The sequence below is a fragment of the Episyrphus balteatus genome, chromosome 4, assembly GCF_945859705.1.
Source record: "Episyrphus balteatus chromosome 4, idEpiBalt1.1, whole genome shotgun sequence".
Taxonomy (NCBI): domain Eukaryota; kingdom Metazoa; phylum Arthropoda; class Insecta; order Diptera; family Syrphidae; genus Episyrphus; species Episyrphus balteatus.
The window spans coordinates 5,523,820-5,546,210 of record NC_079137.1 but is presented as its reverse complement, the minus strand read 5'-3'; the positions used below and the strand labels follow the sequence as shown (position 1 = coordinate 5,546,210).

Sequence of the window (22,391 nt, the reverse complement as noted above, 5' to 3'; positions counted from 1 at the left end):
GCATTCAATCAAATGATTTTACAATTGTTTTCGTGATTTTATACATCATAATCCGTTCATTTCATGACAAAAATACGTTCCACAATTTATTTTTCAGATTTCTTACTACAGTAGTTGATTCAATCTTTAGAAAAATGTGTTCCATAATCTTTAACTAACCAATTTTTTCGCTCAAAAACGTTCCACAACCCTTTTCAACATTTCTTCCACAAATATTTAACAGAAAAAAATGCTAATTTTTCACAGAAATACATTCCACAACAATTTTTTGTAAACAAAATTGATTTTATTTTCAAATTCATTAAATTCCTCTCGTTGGCAACCCTATTTGAGTCCTTAGAAAAGTAGCAATATAATTGTGCAATACCAAAAACGGGCGATAAGATATTTCTAAATGCCTTTTGACTAGATTGTGTTCAACAACCACTGCCCTGGCATCTACACATGTTCAATGTGGTAATTTTGCGACGATGACAGAGATTTGGTCACAGGATATAAGCTCTCTTTCCCAGCAGAGATACACACATAGTTACACACATTGAGAGAGTATACTTTTCGTAAAAGGAATTTCCGGTAATATTAAAATGAATATCATGCCAAAAGGTTGCAAAAGAGCAACAACACGACCTCAACGACCAAAGAAAAAGGCAATGATGATGATAATAGCAAAAGGATAAAGGGGGTCTCATACTCTTGGTTGATGAAATCACAGGTTATATAGGAAAACCGTTAAGTGTATGTCTCCTTTTGGCCAATTTACAGGATTAAATGCGATAAAAGATACAGTTTCCTGTCTGTGGTGTTGTGTAAATGGCTATTTTCATTCAGAATGTCGGTGTGGAATGGATTCCACATAATTTCTTTGTTGATTGGAAGTAAAGTTAACACGCTGCCGAGTCAGCTTCGTCGCCGCCAATGTCACTTTTACAATGTAGGAAGTAATGGAGATAGAAAATTCAAATGAGCATGAGCAATGAACTGAACATGCACCTATCGCGACATAGTTTTGCGTGAGCACGCAACTAAAATCGATCAACAAGTTTGACAACTACTCCAGACAAAAACAAACACAGACATTCATCAATTGTAGTTATTATCGTTGTCGCTGTCGTCGTCGGTCGTCGTGGTCGAATAAAAGAAAGAAAGAAAGAAAGACCGCTTTTAGCACAACTGAGGGCATACGTGTGTACAGCAAAAGTGTCACACACAGAAACACACAAACGCTTTTAATGACACGAACTGTCATTCTGTCCAGCTTGTCTCTAAGCCTGTCAATCTTTTCAACAAAATGATTTATTTGACCGCCATTGCTCATTAATACCTGTCACTCTGTATACCCGACGGTGTCAATCTGTTTAACTTGGAAGTCGTCGTTGTCGGCTTTAAAAGCTAAACGTGGTAAGAGAACATCCAGTCTGTGTCTGTCATGCCACATGCAACTTATAATACAATAATAATAACCAAGGGTTACATCTTGTGTCATGAAGTTGGTTGAATGACTTTTTTTTTTTGCTTTGCCTTAGTTGATCATGTTTTGACTTTATTGATGTGCGGCAAGCACATTTTCTGAGTCATGCAATATTTTTCTGCCCTCTCCTTGGTGTGTGTGTACCTGTCAAAAGTGTGATGAAAATGAAAACAGAGAGAATTAAAACAGAAAAACGAATGAAGAAAATAACTACTCGATCAATCAACACATGTAACACACAATGCAGCGGCAGCACAGGAGAAGTTAAATATGAATTACAAATCGAGAGAGAAGACAGGAAAAACAAAAAAAAGCAGCTGCTAATATGTCATGTGTCAAAGTTATTTTAACATAAAATGTGACAGTTCATCTGAACATGAGAAGGTTTGGTTTTGATATATTTCATGAAGTTAACTGAAAATTTCTTACTGCAGTTGAGTTAAATGAAATTCTCATAGACTTGGTTGAGGTTATAAAATTTTGAACGAACTGACATTTTGTTTGATTGCACGTTTGTTTGTCGTGTGATTTTGCAAATAAATGTCAAGAATTGTTGATTATGATTGCGAAATGAAGTTTTGACCATTAGAAGTTCTAAAACTTACATTGAAAATGATATAAAATAAAAAAGATGCAACATATGCGATAAAAAAGATGATTTTTTAGTTATTCATTTTTTTTTTTTCAAAACCTAAAACATAACCATTTTTTCAGTGCATACAAAAGCCCGTATAAAATTTTATGTTGTGACAAAAAGGGTACACAAAAAACAATCTCACAAGGGCTCATCCGGGATTTGAACCCGGGACCTCCCGCACCCAAAGCGGAAATCATACCCCTAGACCAATGAGCCAGTTGAAGAATTATAAAGAAATTTTGTGTAATCGATTAAAATATTATGGAAAAATAATTGGAAATAAAATTTCAGTTTTATTTAAGCTTTAACCATGACAACTATGAGCGCTCATGCTAAGAAACAGTTAAATAAATACTAACATTTCTGTGATCAAAATTTTAAATTTGTCAAAAGCTGATTTACCTATTTCTATTCAAGTTGACATAAAGACTTAAGACACACGTTGAATATTTGTTCGGATTGATTGTGCAGCTGTTGTTAATAAAATCAACAAAACTACTGCTACAAAATTTATTAACCAGATATCGCCTATCACAACTTTTTTTCTCTTTTCGCCAGTTTCGCAAACAAATTATTTCTCAATCATGAAATTTTGTGTCAATATGTTCGCAAAGGCATTATTTTAGTCTTAATTTTGCAATATTATTCAAATTATCCTGGTTCCCTTAAAAATTTGCAATACCTACATATTTCAATGGCTTATTTCCTTTTGCAAACTCATTTTTGAAGTATATTTTTTAAGTTCTCCTATTCTGTCCGGATCCTCAAGAATAATTTATTTGTGCTCGACTTTGCATTTAACCTCGCACGGAAAAAAAAATCGTTTTTTTTTTCCTCGGAAACAAGCCATTCGCAAATTGGTTTGCTTGCCATTAAGTTTTTCAAATTTTAAGTTAAAAAATTGTTTTAAAAACTAAGCTAAGAATTTTGTATAATAGTTCTCAGTATTGTCTGCCATTACAGAAATTATTCAAAAAAATCTATTGAAAGGAATATTTTCGCATTTTGCACTTTCATTACATTTTTGAGCTTTTTTTCATAGCATTGCAAACGTTTGCGTTGCATTTTGTTCTGAAACTCTCCACATCACGAAAAATATAGCTTCGCATCTTTATTTTTACAGTCATTAATCATTTCGCAAGGTGTTTCGTAGCTTTGCACCTTCTTTTTATATGTTTTTACTAAAAAGAATCATTTTAAGTTTGATAAATTAGTGAAAACAAAAATTTCTATTCTATTTTTGCTGTAAAGGTTCCTTTTTTAAAAATCCAAAATTCATTTCGAAACTTCTGATTTATTTATTCGCATTTAGCAAGCACCTAATTTCCCATTTTCTCTATCTACATTTTCAGTTGTTCCCAAAAATAGGCTAACAATTTTATGTTAATGCCTTTTTCTGCCAGCATGCAACACTTTTCTGTTGCACTATTTAAATTTTATTATCAAACATTTTCTAAGAATAAAATTTCTTCCGTGAATTTTCACCAAATATAGCACAATGCAATTCTTAGCCTTCCTTCAAACAAGAACAAAAAAACCTTTACCCATCGCACAAGCCAAAAGCACCCACATAGTAAAAATGTATAATGAACACTTTATTATTATATGTGTATTCAACGCCCATAAATCAACAATAATAATGTTAGTTATGGTTCAAGAAAAAAACACAACAAACAAACCAAAAAAAAACTTATAATTTATTGTAAGTTTGTGCAAATGGCCATAAACATTACTTCGCTGGAATTTCATTTTTCAAGGAACGCGCGCGTACCTATACCAGACAAAAACACTGCAGCAATGTCTGCCTATTTAATAACTATTACGAGTATGAATATACAACACATTCAATGCAATGCATTATAATAGAAAATGCTTAAAATTATTTTAAGCAGTATTATGGTGCAGCACAGGCACACTATCAACAACAAGCAAGCGCAAAAAAATGCACCGCGCAAAGTCTTCTTTATAAAAAAAAAAATGAGAAGGTATCAGTACCAAGCCAACACCACACTGATGGTCGGCATTGTTATGAAAATAAGCCATTAGTTAAACAATTTAATTTCCAAGAAAACTAATTAAAAATTCGCGCGTACATGAATATTACACCTCTTTATTATACAGCACAGGGTTGGATTTGGTTTGGGGTTGTCACTATTGTGGGTCAGAAAAAAATCGAAATTCTTTTTTTCCTCCGTCCTCCGCTTCGCAGTTTTCCATTTTTGCATCAAGCTTCTACGAAAAAAAAAAAATAATTTTTTTATTAATTGACTTTTTAGCAAATTTTTTTACATATTCTTGTAGAAAATTTAACGCTCTACAAAAAAGGTTAAAGCAATCAATTTGATGCCAAGCAATTTTTTGTAGAACGTTTAAGCCCCTACAAGAATACATCTTGTTAATTTGAAAATAATAAAGTTTCAGTGAATTGGAAAATTTTTAAAAGTAAAAATTGTTTTTATAATTTTTTTTTTAACTTTGACCTCGAATATCTTTAGAATGGTTAGATTAATGAAAAAAGTTAATAAGACCTTTTCTGTGAAGCAATCTGTTTTCTACAAGAATATGTCATGCGCGTTTGATTATTATAATTTTTCAATTTTTTACAAAATTAAGAACAAAAAACTAAATTTTAAAGATTTTCTCGATTTTTGGACCTCAAATATCTACTAAACGGTTAGATAATTGAAAAAAGTGTAGAAGGCCTTTTTTGTAGAACGTTCAATTTTCTACAAGAATATGTAAAAAGTCAATTAATAAAAAAAAATATTTTTTTTTCGTAGAAGCTTGATGTAAAAATGGAAAATTGCGAAGCGGAGGACGGAGGAAAAAAAGAATTTCGATTTTTTTACCCATAAACTTACCAAAAAACTTAAAGGAATGCAAACATTTTTTGCGATTTGCCATGAAACCCAAACGAACATAAGATTTTTTTTCATAGAGAATATTCACCAAACATGTTGAATTGATTTTAGGATTTCTCGGAGAAGAAAAGCGATATCGAAATGATTTAAACGGATTTAAAAAGAAGAAACTTAGTTCTTTAAGAAACCGCTACAAATGTAATTATAAAAAATTATCACGCAAGATGACATAACCTCAAAAACTGTTAAAAAAGGGTTTTTTTGATTTTCTAACGGTAATATCTCAAAAACTTGATGTGATTGAATTTTTTTGACTTCGGATTCGAGTTCAGCATACGAAAAACCATTAGAAAAGTATAGTCTGACTTCTATAAAAAAAAACTTTTTAATTAGTGAAATCCAATTGGGCAGAAAAAATGAACGGACTTATATTCGAATATCTGAAGATCTAAAAATGCCACTAATTTGATTGAAATGCCGTTAAAAAGAGGCATATTTCTTCTAAAAATAGAGCCATTATTTGAGTTTCTACCATATTATTAACAGAGTTATTAACAAAAACGTGTGAAAAGTACGTAAAAGTACGTTTTTTCATAACTTATTAAGCTCATAAAAAACGAATAGCTCGATAGAAAATTTTAAAAAAGCTTTTTTCTTACTATTTAGACCCCAAGGAACATTTCTGCATCAAAACATATGGAGTGCAAGACACTTCGAGTAGTGTCGCGTTCAAACGACCCGTGCGAAGTGAACTCTTCGTTATTCATCTTTACAATTATATTAGTTTATTTCTTTTAATAGTTTCATCGAATAAAACTTTTTTTTAACTTGAAGCAAATTTACTTACGTAAATTCCTCTATAATCCAATCCTCTTAAATTAATAAGATTTCTAATAAAAATAAGTAAAATTTGTTTAAACTTTGCTTAAATCAAAGTGAACTTCATTTTAACAAGAATTAACTTTTAAAGAAAATTTAAGTGTAGATACCTACTAAGATTGAAATGATTTTTTTAATAATTTTATGTGCATTTTTATTAAAATTAAAATATTAAACAAACTTTCATTTTTTTTTTTGGCATATATTTTGCACAGTATATGACTGTTTTAAGACGACTGTCTTTTTGGCAAAAAGCATGCCAAAATCCGATTGATTTAATACAAATTCTAATTGTTTTTAGCATGTCTTTTTTCTGTGTACCTAATTCAACAAAAGCAGGAATTGTTGTTTTCTACAAATGCAACAACGTGATTTGTGGTATTTCTTTCTATTATTAAAATTAGAATTTGACTGTTTTGTGCAAAATTTAAATAAAATTAAATTAAATAAAAGCCTATTTCACGATGAAGTTAGTTTTTTCTTCATATAAAATCCATTTATTACATGTAAGCTCTTTATAACTATAAGGTTCTATGTTGAACATAGAACCTTTTTTCAAATTTGTTTACAAACTTTTTCATAAAAAGGTTCTATGTCATTTTTAAAAAATGCTCATAGAATCCTTTTTTCTGGTGAAATTAATGTTTTTTTTCATGGTTTTATGATTTTTTTAGGGTCCTTGTAACTATTTTATCCGAAAACCAGCCTTAAAAAATGTCTATCCACAAATGTCTATCCACAAATGTCTATCGACAAATGTCTAGCCACAAATGTCTATTAACAAATGTCTATCCACAAATGTCTATCCACAAATGTCTATCCACAAATGTCTATACACAAATGTCTATCCACAAATGTCTATCCACAAATGTCTATCGACAAATGTCTATCGACAAATGTCTATCGACAAATGTCTATCCACAAATGTCTATCCACAAATGTCTATCCACAAATGTCTATCGACAAATGTCTATCCACAAATGTCTATCCACAAATGTCTATCCACAAATGTCTATCCACAAATGTCTATCCACAAATGTCTATCGACAAATGTCTATCCACAAATGTCTATCCACAAATGTCTATCCACAAATGTCTATCCACAAATGTCTATCGTTAAATGTCTATCGACAAATTTCTATCGACAAATTTCTATCGACAAATGTCTATCGACAAAAGTCTATCCACAAATGTCTTTCCACAAATGTCTATCGACAAATGTCTATCGACAAATGTCTATCGACAAATGTCTATCGACAAAAGTCTATCCACAAATGTCTATCCACAAATGTCTATCCACAAATATCTATCGACAAATGTCTATCGACAAATGTCTACCCACAAATGTCTATCCACAAATGTCTATCCACAAATGTCTATCGTTAAATGTCTATCCACAAATGTCTATCCACAAATGTCTATCCACAAATGTCTATCCACAAATGTCTATCGACAAATGTCTATCGACAAATGTCTATCGACAAATGTCTATCGTTAAATGTCTATCGACAAATGTCTAGAAACAAATGTCTATCCACAAATGTCTATCCACAAATATCTATCGACAAATGTCTATCGACAAATGTCTACCAACAAATGTCTATCCACAAATGTCTATCCACAAATGTCTATCCACAAATGTCTATCCACAAATGTCTATCCACAAATGTCTATCGTTAAATGTCTATCAATAAATGTCTAGCCACAAATGTCTATCCACAAATGTCTATCGACAAATGTCTATCCACAAATGTCTATCCACAAATGTCTATCCACAAATGTCTATCGACAAATGTCTATCGACAAATGTCTATCGTTAAATGTCTATCGACAAATGTCTAGCCACAAATGTCTATCCACAAATGTCTATCCACAAATGTCTATCCACAAATGTCTATCCACAAATGTCTATCCACAAATGTCTATCCACAAATGTCTATCGACAAATGTCTATCGACAAATGTCTATCGACAAATGTCTATCCACAAATGTCTATCCACAAATGTCTGTCCACAAATGTCTATCAACAAATGTCTATCCACAAATGTCTATCCACAAATGTCTATCGTTAAATGTCTATCCACAAATTTCTATCGACAAATTTCTATCGACAAATGTCTATCGACAAAAGTCTATCCACAAATGTCTTTCCACAAATGTCTATCCACAAATGTCTATCCACAAATGTCTATCGACAAATGTCTATCGACAAATGTCTATCGACAAAAGTCTATCCACAAATGTCTATCCACAAATGTCTATCCACAAATGTCTATCCACAAATGTCTATCCAAAAATGTCTATCCACAAATGTCTATCGACAAATGTCTATCCACAAATGTCTATCCACAAATGTCTATCCACAAATGTCTATCAACAAATGTCTATCCACAAATGTCTATCCACAAATGTCTATCGTTAAATGTCTATCCACAAATGTCTATCCACAAATGTCTATCCACAAATATCTATCCACAAATGTCTATCGACAAATGTCTATCGACAAATGTCTATCGTAAAATGTCTATCGACAAAAGTCTATCCACAAATGTCTATCCACAAATGTCTATCCACAAATATCTATCGACAAATGTCTATCGACAAATGTCTACCCACAAATGTCTATCCACAAATGTCTATCCACAAATGTCTATCCACAAATGTCTATCGTTAAATGTCTATCCACAAATGTCTATCCACAAATGTCTATCGACAAATGTCTATCGACAAATGTCTAGCCACAAATGTCTATCCACAAATGTCTATCCACAAATGTCTATCCACAAATGTCTATCCACAAATGTCTATCCACAAATGTCTATCCACAAATGTCTATCCTCAAAAGTCTATCCACAAATGTCTATCCACAAAAGTCTATCGACAAATGTCTATCGACAAATGTCTATCGTTAAATGTCTATCGACAAATGTCTAGCCACAAATGTCTATCCACAAATGTCTATCCACAAATGTCTATCCACAAATGTCTATCCACAAATGTCTATCGACAAATGTCTATCCACAAATGTCTATCCACAAATGTCTATCAACAAATGTCTATCCACAAATGTCTATCCACAAATGTCTATCGTTAAATGTCTATCCACAAATGTCTATCCACAAATGTCTATCCACAAATGTCTATCGACAAATGTCTATCGACAAATGTCTATCGACAAATGTCTATCGACAAAAGTCTATCCACAAATGTCTATCCACAAATGTCTATCCACAAATGTCTATCCACAAATGTCTATCCACAAATGTCTATCCACAAATGTCTATCGACAAATGTCTATCCACAAATGTCTATCCACAAATGTCTATCAACAAATGTCTATCCACAAATGTCTATCCACAAATGTCTATCGTTAAATGTCTATCCACAAATGTCTATCCACAAATGTCTATCCACAAATGTCTATCGACAAATGTCTATCCACAAATGTCTATCGACAAATGTCTATACACAAATGTCTATCCACAAATGTCTATCGACAAATGTCTATCGACAAAAGTCTATCCACAAATGTCTATCGACAAATGTCTATCGTTAAATGTCTATCGACAAATGTCTATCCACAAATGTCTATCGACAAATGTCTATCCACAAATGTCTATCGTTAAATGTCTATCCACAAATGTCTAGCCACAAATGTCTATCCACAAATGTCTATCCACAAATGTCTATCCACAAATGTCTATCCACAAATGTCTATCCACAAATGTCTATCCACAAATGTCTATAGACAAATGTCTATCCACAAATGTCTATCCACAAATGTCTATCGACAAATGTCTATCCACATATGTCTATCGACAAATGTCTATCCACAAATGTCTACCCACAAATGTCTACCCACAAATGATAGACAATTAACGATAGACATTTGTGGATAGACATTTAACGATAGACATTTGTGGATAGACATTTGTGGATGGACATTTGTGGATAGACATTTAACGATAGACATTTGTGGATAGACATTTGTGGATAGACATTTAACGATAGACATTTGTGGATAGACATTTGTTGATAGACAATTGTCGATAGACATTTGTCGATAGAAATTTGTCGATAGAAATTTGTCGATAGACATTTAATGATAAACATTTGTGGATAGACATTTGTGGATAGACATTTGTGGATAGACATTTGTGGATAGACATTTGTGGATAGACATTTGTGGATAGACATTTGTCGATAGACATTTGTCGATAGACATTTGTGGATAGACATTTGTGGATAGACATTTGTGGATAGACATTTGTGGCTAGACATTTGTGGATAGACATTTGTCGATAGACATTTGTGGATAGATATTTGTGGATAGACATTTGTCGATAGACATTTGTGGATAGACATTTAACGATAGACATTTGTGGATAGACATTTAACGATAGACATTTGTGGATAGACATTTGTGGATAGACATTTGTAGTCAGACATTTGTCGATAGAAATTTGTCGATAGACATTAAACGATGGACATTTTTGGATAGACATTTGTGAATAGAAATTTGTCGTGAGACATTTGTCGTGAGACATTTGTAGTGAGACACATGTCGATTGACATTTGTCGTGAGACATTTGTCGATAGATATTTGTCGATAGACATTTGTCGATAGACATTTGTCGATAGACGTTTGTGGATAGACATTTGTGGATAGACATTTGTGGATAGACATTTGTGGATAGACATTTGTGGATAGACTTTTGTCGATAGACATTTGTGGATAGACTTTTGTCGATAGACATTTGTCGATAGACATTTGTCGATAGACATTTGTCGATAGACATTTGTCGATAGACATTTGTGGATAGACATTTGTGGATAGACATTTGTGGATAGACATTAGTGGACAGACATTTTCGATAGACATTTGTTGATAGACAATTGTCGATAGACATTTGTGGATAGACATTTGTCGATAGATATTTGTGGATAGACTTTTGTCGATAGACATTTGTCGATAGACTTTTGTCGATAGACATTTGTCGATAGACATTTGTCGATAGACATTTAACGATAGACATTTGTGGATAGACATTTGTGGAAAGACATTTGTGGATAGACATTTGTGGATAGACATTAGTGGACAGACATTTGTTGATAGACATTTGTCGATAGACATTTGTCGATAGACATTTGTGGATAGACTTTTGTCGATAGACATTTGTCGATAGACTTTTGTCGATAGACATTTGTCGATAGACATTTGTCGATAGACATTTAACGATAGACATTTGTGGATAGACATTTGTGCGATAGACATTTGTGGATAGACATTTGTGGAAAGACATTTGTGGATAGACATGTGTGGATAGACATTAGTGGACAGACATTTGTTGATAGACATTTGTGGATAGACATTTGTGGATAGACATTTGTCGATAGACATTTGTTAATAGACAATTGTCGATAGACATTTGTGGATAGACATTTATCGATAGATATTTGTCGATAGACATTTGTCGATAGACATTTGTGGAAAGACATTTGTGGATAGACATTTGTGGATAGACATTAGTGGACAGACATTTGTTGATAGACATTTGTGGATAGACATTTGTGGATAGACATTTGTGGAAAGACATTTGTCGATAGACATTTGTCGATAGACATTTGTGGATAGACATTTGTCGATAGACATGTGTTGATAGACAATTGTCGATAGACATTTGTGGATAGACATTTGTGGATAGACATTTTACGATAGACATTTGTCGATAGACATTTGTGGATAGACATTTGTGGATAGACATTTGTCGATAGACATTTGTCGATAGACATTTGTGGATAGACATTAGTGGACAGACATTTGTTGATAGACATTTGTGGATAGACATTTGTGGATAGACATTTGTTGATAGACATTTGTGGATAGACATTTGTGGATAGACATTTGTGGATAGACATTTGTGGATAGACATTTGTGGATAGACATTTGTGGATAGACATTTGTCGATAGACATTTAACGATAGACATTTGTCGATAGACATTTGTCGATAGACTTTTGTGGATAGACATTTGTGGATAGACATTTGTGGATAGACATTTGTGGATAGACATTTGTGGATAGACATTTGTGGATAGACATTTGTGGATAGACATTTGTGGCTAGACATTTGTCGATAGACATTTAACGATAGAAATTTGTCGATAGACATTTGTCGATAGACATTTGTGGATAGACATTTGTGGATAGACATTTGTGGATAGACATTTGTCGATAGACATTTGTGGATAGACATTTGTGGCTAGACATTTATTGATAGACATTTAACGATAGACATTTGTGGATAGACATTTGTGGATAGACATTTGTGGATAGACATTTGTCGATAGACATTTGTCGATAGATATTTGTGGATAGACATTTGTGGATAGACATTTGTGGATAGACATTTGTCGATAGACATTTAACGATAGATATTTGTGGATAGACTTTTGTGGATAGACATTTGTGGATAGACTTTTGTGGATAGACATTTGTGGATAGACATTTGTGGCTAGACATTTGTCGATAGACATTTGTGGATAGACATTTGTGGATAGACATTTGTGGATAGACATTTGTCGATAGACATTTGTCGATAGACATTTGTCGATAGATATTTGTGGATAGACTTTTGTGGATAGAAATTTGTGGGTAGACATTTGTCGATAGACATTTGTCGATAGATATTTGTGGATAGACATTTGTGGATAGACATTTGTGGATAGACTTTTGTCGATAGACATTTGTGGATAGACATTTGTGGATAGACATTTGTGGATAGACATTTGTGGATAGACATTTGTGGATAGACATTTGTGGCTAGACATTTGTCGATAGACATTTGTCGATAGACATTTGTGGATAGACATTTGTGGATAGACATTTGTGGATAGACATTTAACGATAGACATTTGTGGATAGACATTTGTGGATAGACATTTAACGATAGACATTTGTGGATAGACATTTGTGGATAGACATTTGTGGGTAGACATTTGTCGATAGACATTTGTCGATAGATATTTGTGGATAGACATTTGTGGATAGACATTTGTGGATAGACTTTTGTCGATAGACATTTGTCGATAGACATTTGTGGATAGATATTTGTGGATAGACATTTGTGGATTGACATTTGTGGATAGACATTTAACGATAGACATTTGTGGATAGACATTTGTGGATAGACATTTGTTGATAGACATTTGTGGATAGACATTTGTGGATAGACATTTGTGGATAGACATTTGTCGATAGACATTTGTCGATAGACATTTGTGGATAGACATTTGTGGATAGACATTTGTCGATAGACATTTGTGGATAGACATTTGTGGCTAGACATTTGTCGATAGACATTTAACGATAGACATTTGTCGATAGACATTTGTGGATAGACTTTTGTCGATAGACATTTGTCGATAGACATTTGTCGATAGACATTTGTGGATAGATATTTGTGGATAGACATTTGTGGATAGACATTTAACGATAGACATTTGTGGATAGACATTTGTGGAAAGACATTTGTGGATAGACATTTGTGGAAAGACATTTGTGGATAGACATTTGTGGATAGACATTTGTGGATAGACATTTGTGGATAGACATTTAACGATAGACATTTGTGGATAGACATTTGTGGATAGACATTTGTTGATAGACATTTGTGGATAGACATTTGTGGATAGACATTTGTGGATAGACATTTGTCGATAGACATTTGTCGATAGACATTTGTGGATAGACATTTGTGGATAGACATTTGTGGATAGACATTTGTCGATAGACATTTGTGGATAGACATTTGTGGATAGACATTTGTGGATAGACATTTGTGGCTAGACATTTAACGATAGACATTTAACGATAGACATTTGTGGATAGACATTTGTCGATAGACATTTAACGATAGACATTTGTCGATAGACATTTGTGGATAGACTTTTGTCGATAGACATTTGTCGATAGACATTTGTGGATAGACATTTGTGGATAGACATTTGTCGATAGACATTTGTGGATAGACATTTGTGGCTAGACATTTGTCGATAGACATTTAACGATAGACATTTGTGGATAGACATTTGTGGATAGACATTTGTGGGTAGACATTTGTCGATAGACATTTGTCGATAGATATTTGTGGATAGACATTTGTGGATAGACATTTGTGGATAGACTTTTGTCGATAGACATTTGTCGATAGACATTTGTCGATAGACATTTGTCGATAGACATTTGTCGATAGACATTTGTCGATAGACATTTGTCGATAGACATTTGTGGATAGACATTTGTGGATAGACATTTGTGGATAGACATTTGTGGATAGACATTTAACGATAGACATTTGTGGATAGAAATTTGTGGATAGACTTTTGTCGATAGACATTTGTCGATAGACATTTGTCGATAGACATTTGTGGATAGATATTTGTGGATAGACATTTGTGGATAGACATTTGTGGATAGACATTTAACGATAGACATTTGTGGATAGACATTTGTGGATAGACATTTGTTGATAGACATTTGTGGATAGACATTTGTGGATAGACATTTGTGGATAGACATTTGTCGATAGACATTTGTCGATAGACATTTGTCGATAGACATTTGTCGATAGACATTTGTCGATAGACATTTGTGGATAGACATTTGTGGATAGACATTTGTGGCTAGACATTTGTCGATAGACATTTAACGATAGACATTTGTCGATAGACATTTGTCGATAGACATTTGTGGATAGACATTTGTGGATAGACATTTGTGGATAGACATTTGTCGATAGACATTTAACGATAGACATTTGTGGATAGACATTTGTGGAAAGACATTTGTGGATAGACATTTGTGGATAGACATTTGTATAAAGACATTTGTGGATAGACATTTGTGGATAGACATTAGTGGACAGACATTTGTTGATAGACATTTGTGGATAGACATTTGTGGATAGACATTTGTCGATAGACATTTGTTGATAGACAATTGTCGATAGACATTTGTGGATAGACATTTATCGATAGATATTTGTCGATAGACATTTGTCGATAGACATTTGTCGATAGACATTTGTCGATAGACATTTGTGGATAGACATTTGTGGATAGACATTTGGGGATAGACATTTGTGGATAGACATTTGTCGATAGACATTTGTTGATAGACAATTGTCGATAGACATTTGTCGATAGACATTTGTGGATAGACATTTGTCGATAGACATTTGTGGATAGACATTTGTCGATAAACATTTGTGGATAGACATTTATCGTGAGACATTTATCGTGAGACATTCCTCATGAGACATTTATCATGAGACATTAATCATGAGACATTTATCATGAGACATATATCATGAGAAATTTATCTCGAGACATTTATCATGAGACATTTATCGTGAGACATTCCTCATGAGACATTTATCGAGAGACATTTATCGGGACACATTTATCGTGAGACATTCCTCATGAGACATTTATCGTGAAACATTTATCATGAGACATTTATCATGAGACATTTATCATGAGACATTTACCATGAGACATTTCTCTCGAGACATTTCTCTCGAGACATTTCTCTCGAGACATTTCTCATTGGACATGTCTCATGAGAAATAACTCATTGGACATGTCTCATGAGAAATGTTTCAAGAGATATGAGACATTTCCCATGAGACTTGTCTCATGAGACATGTCCCATGAGTTACACTTACGCTCAAAAAATTTAAAGTCAATATCATTTTTATTGACTATATTTGTATAAATAAAATTGTATGCATTTATCTTACAAAAATTAATTAAAATAAAAAAGGTGATTTTTGTAATTATTGAAAAACATAACAGGGTCATACGTACGAACTCCTAAATGGCTTTGAGGATTTACCAGGTATGTTTTTCAATAATTACAAACCTTTTTTTTTATTTTAATTAATTTTTGTAAGATAGATGCATACAATTTTATTTAGAAAAATGTCATCAATTAAAATGAAATTGACTTTATTTGATCCAATCTGTTATTAAATTATATACCTTCCATAGAGAAGTTCAATTTACTTTAAAAATCAATATTTTCAGCCTTATAGTAAGGTAAAATATGTACCTAACTTTCTAGTAATTTCTATTAAGAATTCATACAAAAAAAAAGGCTTTACTGTAAAGTTAATCATAAGCTATAAATTTACTAGAAAAGTAAGGTAAATTTCATTTTATTGGGGAGTCATCCCTATTTTAACTTTACATTAAAGTCAAATGTACCAGAAATAAGGTGGTTCACACCTTATTCTTTCTCCGTATACGAATGGAATTCGACTCCCCAATACCCCTCCTTTATTAATCAAGTTTTATTTGAGGTTTATAGATTTATGTGAATTCTTTTATAAACGTCTTGATACAGCTGATACAGCAGCAGCTACGCCTCTGAGGTCTCCGTACAGTTTCGATGTCCAATATTTGCCCTATTTTTTTCATTATTTTTTGTATCTTTTTAGCAAAAATATTTTTATACCAGAAGCAGAAGCTGGTTATATTAAAAACACATTGCTAAAATTCCGATGTTAAAATGTTGGTATTATTTCAAAATCGGTTTTTTTTTTTTTTGATTTATCTAAATGTTTTAGAAGGTTTTAATAATGCCTTAAAAATTATTTTACAAATTTTTAACTAAAAAACAGTTTTTCATGGTAAAAATTGGCGGAAAACTGAAAAAGGGTAAACGAAGTCCACATTTTAAATTTTTTACTTTCAAGGGAATAAATTTAGTTTAAACATATTTTTTAGAATTATTTTTACAGTTTTTAGTCAAAATTCAGTGAATTATGGTCAAAACTTCGTCTAAATATAGAAAAAAAAAATATCGAAATATCGAAATTCTAATCTGGCGAGTAAAGACGTTATTCGATCGAATTTGTTTTGAAGAGAAAATTGATTTTTATTTATTATTTACCACGGATTAAAATCGTTTTTTTGAAAAAAATTCAAAAATCGTGTACAAAAAACAGTCTTCTTAAAGTTAACTTGCTTCATATAATTCTTCTGATTTTGGAAAGGCTTACATGAAAAATTTATTAATGTACGGAGACTTTTTGTTTTCAGGGTCTGTATGAAATAATTCATTCCTTGAAGAACTAAACCTCTAACAAAATTAAGTACCTACAGTTTTCAAAATCTATAAAAATCATTTTTAGGAACGGATCATGAGACATGACTTTTTCAAGGCACTTCTTCATTTAAATAAAAAAGCATTAATTTTTAGATCTGTTAAGAAACAGTGCCTTAAACACCTTCTACACTATTCAGCGCCCACTTATTTATTCAAACAAATTCATCCCTGTTTCTATGATGAATATTAGATGCCATCCATCTGCACGCTACAAAGCTTATAGCTGCTATATTCTGCACAGTAGCTGGCATAAGTGACGACGTACGTACAAAAGGTAAGACAAAGTATGTGTATATTGTTCGCCGAAAAGGGGCTTTGGCAGAGAGTGCATACTAGAACGTCGATCGTCCCTGGGATCGCATGGCTTTCATAATGAATCCATCAAACGCTCCACTTGCAACAGCCAGAGCCAGCAACATCAACAGCAAACCTTGATGGATAGGCAGTTCTCCATCTTAGCGCTTAAGAGCCACACATGGAATAGCATAATTAATTTATTATAATGCTTGTCCAACCACCATCACCCTCTACCACTTATTCCCTCCTACAACATTTTGCATGTTGCAAATGCACTGTCAATTATTTAAGCCAGCATTAACAGCAGCATGGATTTTGTAGCCCAACTCTTCCAAGCGGAAATTGCATTTGCTGTTGGCTCTGGCTTTAGATTTTGGACTCTCCATCCAGCTAGTTGGTTGGTTTGGAGTCTCAGCAAAAGGCGAAGGGGAACTCTGGTGAATGAATATGGAATCTCGCTTGCTTCATGGGTTTCGGTTTTCGGGTACGGCATAAAAGGCTCTCCTCTTCTCTCACTCTCTCTCTAAAGTGCGTGCTCGATTGTGATTTGGAATTTATGCATATTACCCGAGGAGTGATGGATACGATTAATGGCACGTTGAACGTTGAATGTGCGTTGGCTGCATCATAATTCTTCCTCGTCTTCATCCTGTTTCCATAGCTGCTGCCACCCCAGCCAGCACCTCCTCCGAACTCCTCTCAAAAAAAAAAAACACACATAAATGCATCATGAGCTCTCCTCTATATAAACACAAATTCTCATTTTATATGTGTGTTTGCTACTGAAGTTGCAGAGGGGTGAAGGCTGAATTGTGTGGCACACAGTCTTGTTGGAGTCTTCGAGGCTTTGCGAGCTGTCGTCATAATTCTGCCAACGACGAGAGAGAAAAATTATAAATGCATGGAGATTATCGCACGAAACAATGGGCCCAGGCCAATTCAATTCAGCGCCGAGAAATTTATGATTTGATAAATGGCTGAAAAGCTGGTTGGGGGTTATTAGGGTAAACACAGTTGTGTGTGGAAAGTTTTCCAACCATCTCGCACAATTGTTTTTGTAGTGGTTTTTTTCATAAATTTCAAAAAAATATAAAAAAATTTGTATGATTGATTTATTTTAATGCGGATTTTCAAGTTAATCGTTGCGGTCTGTTTGTTTGCGTGATGCGTAGAGTTTCGCATAGTTGGTTTAATTTAGTGCGTATTCTACTCTATGGTATAAGAAATAATAAATTGTAGATGAGATCCCATAGAGATATGAATTTGGATTTATGTATTTTCACTTGAAAACTTTCATCATTTTTGTTAAGACTCTTGTTGGCCGGGTTGAAATATATACACAGCTGTTGAGCAATTAATTAAAGTTGTGTGTTAAGCCTTGCATGATGGCAATTTGAATATTTATAATAAACCTGTCCCTCCTCTCGGACAAATTCAATTTTGTGTTTGTGCTCATAGATATGTCAATGTTTATTCAGTAGTTTGAGTTGAAAGACTTAAATGATCATGTTTAGTTGTTTTTGATAACATTTTTCTATTGATTTCGAGTTGAAAATATAGAATTTCTTGATAATTTACCAACTGGCTCATTGGTCTAGGGGTATGATTTCCGCTTTGGGTGCGGGAGGTCCCGGGTTCAAATCCCGGATGAGCCCAGATGTATTCTTTTTAGTGTATGCTTTTTGCAAACACATACAATTTTATACAGATTTTTGTATGCACTAAAAGAGTAAGTCTTAAAAAGGATGAAGAATTAAACAATCACCTTTTGCAAAGATTTAAATAAAAAGTGTCATACTAACTGGTCCTGGAAGGAAAATGACTGCTGCACTAAATCCATAGTTAGAAGCTGTATTTTTTAATTTGCCAAAACAACACACGAACTTTTTTTTTATCTATTCTGAGAAATAATAAGATGAAAAGTCTTAAATTTATCAGGGTCTACGTTTTAAGGCCAAAAGCCAAATCAGAAGTTTTCTGTTGCATCTCTTTCCTTTTGAATCATTTTCAACCTATTTTTTAGAACTTCTAATGGTCAATACTTGATTTCGCAATCATATCCAACAAATCTCGACATCTATTAACAAAATCACACGACAAACAAAAGTGCAATCAAACAAAATGTCAGTTCGTTCAAAATTTTATAACCTCAACCAAGTCTATGAGAATTTCATTCAATTCAACTGCAGTCAGAAAATTTCAGTTAACTTATATTGAGCTATATTAGTCAGCCAAATATTTTCAAAATTGGTGTTGGGGATTTCGAGATATTTGAGTCTGAACTTGTTTAAATATAATTTTGTTTGAAGTAATGTTACTTTTATGTATATGAAATAAAAAGTTATTGATTGAAAATTGCATTGGTGTAAAAAAAAGTGTATGTCATAACTTTTTTTTCTAGATATCAGTCGTAGAAATCAGTCTTAAGGAATTTTTTTCAAAAAAAAATCTAAGAACCATTATATACAAAAATACTGAGCATAGGAAAAACATATAGTATCAGTCGAAAGGTATTACTTAAGCCTTTCATTTGGTACCAAAATTGTTTTTCTAGGTCTTATACTTCGGATGCTATGAAGGTTTGTTTCGAACCGATTTTTTCGTACCCAACTTCAGACTCAAATATCTCGAAATGCCCAAAACAAATTTTTAAAATATTTGGTTTACTAATAGAGGTCAATATAAGCTTTCATTTGATACTAGTCTCGTTGGTGTGCACCCTGGGCCCAGGCTCCATAGAAAAATGAGTAATCTCCTTTCTTTTAAAAAATCTTAAAATCGCGTGGAATTAAAAATTTACCAAAATTTCGAAATTTTTAGTTTTAAGGATTTTGAAGTTCTGGTTATAAGGTTTTCAAATTTTCATTTCTGAGCTAAAGTTTTTCAAGAATTCCTCTTTATGAAATGGATTTCTCAGCTATGGGTCTTTGAGGTTTCAATTCTAAGAAATTTCACAAATCTGCATGCATGCATTTGAACAGCATCTCAAAAAATCAAGTCCAAAACCAAAAAGGGTCTTAAAACTCTCAATCCTCAGTGTTTTATTATATTTTCAAATAAATAACACTCTCACACAAAAAAGCCACCTCTATTCGTTATACCTTTTTTATACCTTTTAATACCTCACTGTAAAACTCTTCTACATACTCATACCTATACTCTGAAAATATAATATACAAACACACACAGAGAACCAAAAAACCAACCAACTTGTTCAACAGTTTGACATATGCATAAATTTAAACTCCAACTTCAGTGCTGATTTATGCCCCATAGACACGACAGTTAATTTGATATTTTGATTAACTGCAAACAGCACAGGATACTAAAGCAAAGAGAAGGCGTTGTAGTGCGAGTAGGTATATAAATGTGGTATGAGAGTGAATGAGGGTTGGTATTTTTGTTGCAAATATAACTGAGCTAAAATGGTGGGTGCTATTAAATTGTTGAGCAATTAACACACACGTCACAATGATACATGATTTTCCTATGTCCAAACCATTATTTTAGCATACACCATACCAATGAGAGAGATGAAAATTAATGAGAATGTTGTTATAAAAGAATGAGGTTCCTCAAGGCTGCACATTAACACATGTATTCTTTCAAACAACCGCAGATAGCTAATGTTTAACTCTCCATGACGAATTCAACAACATCCACGGAGACAATTTTTCATTTTGCTCTTGTAACCTGATTTATGCTCTCTCTTTCAAATATTCCCTAAGCCTTAACCGAAAGAGACTACTAAATTAAGGATACGTTAATGAGAGACCTTAAGGCCGAGGCAATCAGCGATCAAATAAAAACGTTAAATGGCACATAATTCTTACTTACAAGACAGCACCACCAAGCTCCAGAGAGGGTCGTCTACGAACAGACAGCAAAAAGCGACTTCATAACCATAACCTATAAATTCTCAAAAACAGCCAACCCCCCTCTTCTCATTCCTTCGCAAGGATATATAAAATGCGAAATGGAAAAATTATAGTCATGGCATTCGAAAATGAACACTTTTCCCGCCCTGGTCTCTCTCTGTCTATAGAATTATATCCCTTCTCAATGGATTGCCATAGGGAGCAGTCATCAGAGAGAGAGAGAAGGGAGATGGGGGAAGAGCGATATTTTGCAGAATTGCCCGATTATTTACGATGCAACGCAGAACACACAACTGGCGTCGCATCGCCTCGCCTTGTACCATTTCGATTGCCATGAAATTGGTGCAAACGAATTTGGTTGGCGAGAAGAACTTGGCTCTGTATATTTGAACCCAAAAGAACACACCATCAGCGGGTCCAAGTTAGTCTGTTTTGTGCCGCACAGTATTCCAAGGCATAGTTATACAGCCACACAGAGCCGCTTATTCGAGCAGCCGAAGCGTGCAAGTCAAAGTGAAATGTCTGTAATTTGGAATGCTTGATGAATGGTTATTTGCCACGAGATGGCAGAACAGTCATTATTCTTTCACAAGGATATAATATACTTTATTGCAAAGCGAACTAACACACACACACACAAAAAAACAACAATTTCGATGATGATTCAAAAAAATATATAGTAACCTCCAAGGTATTTATAATAATTCATCCTCCCGCAACTATGGCGAAGAATGGGAAAAAACTATCATCAAGGATCATTAAGGACATGAATTGTGTCTTTTGAGGATTTTTTTCTTTCTATTTATTTCTCCCCCAATTATGATATGCGTGATGGGATGGATATTCTTATTGGCACAAGAGAATAATTGATATGACTTTATAGCACGACTTTTTTTTATTTCAATGCAAACGTTACGTTTGCGTTACAAATTAAATATTCATTGCCGTCTAAGGGTCTTAAATATTAATTTTGTCTTTTTTAGTGAAAACGATAAATGTCATAACAATCTAAACCAGCACCTATAAACTTTGCAGAAATGAGGGCGAATAAAATTCCTTTTCAGTGCGAAAATAATCTAAATTTATGAGAAGTCGTAAAGTAACGTTTAATGTGGCTACCGAAAACTCGTCCTGGTTACTAGACCAAGAGAAGCCCATAAAAAAAAATCACCCACAACCCTGATTCACCTCCTTTTTTTC

General features: G+C 33.3%; 2 non-coding genes across 2 annotated transcripts; one reads left to right on the top strand and one right to left on the bottom strand.

The window, feature by feature from the left end:
• Window positions 1-2,249: 2,249 nt before the first annotated feature.
• Trnap-ugg (transfer RNA proline (anticodon UGG)) lies at window positions 2,250-2,321 on the bottom strand. The gene has a single exon. It is a non-coding gene; the product is annotated as a tRNA-Pro (tRNA).
• Window positions 2,322-18,896: 16,575 nt separating this feature from the next.
• Trnap-ugg (transfer RNA proline (anticodon UGG)) lies at window positions 18,897-18,968 on the top strand. The gene has a single exon. It is a non-coding gene; the product is annotated as a tRNA-Pro (tRNA).
• Window positions 18,969-22,391: the final 3,423 nt, after the last annotated feature.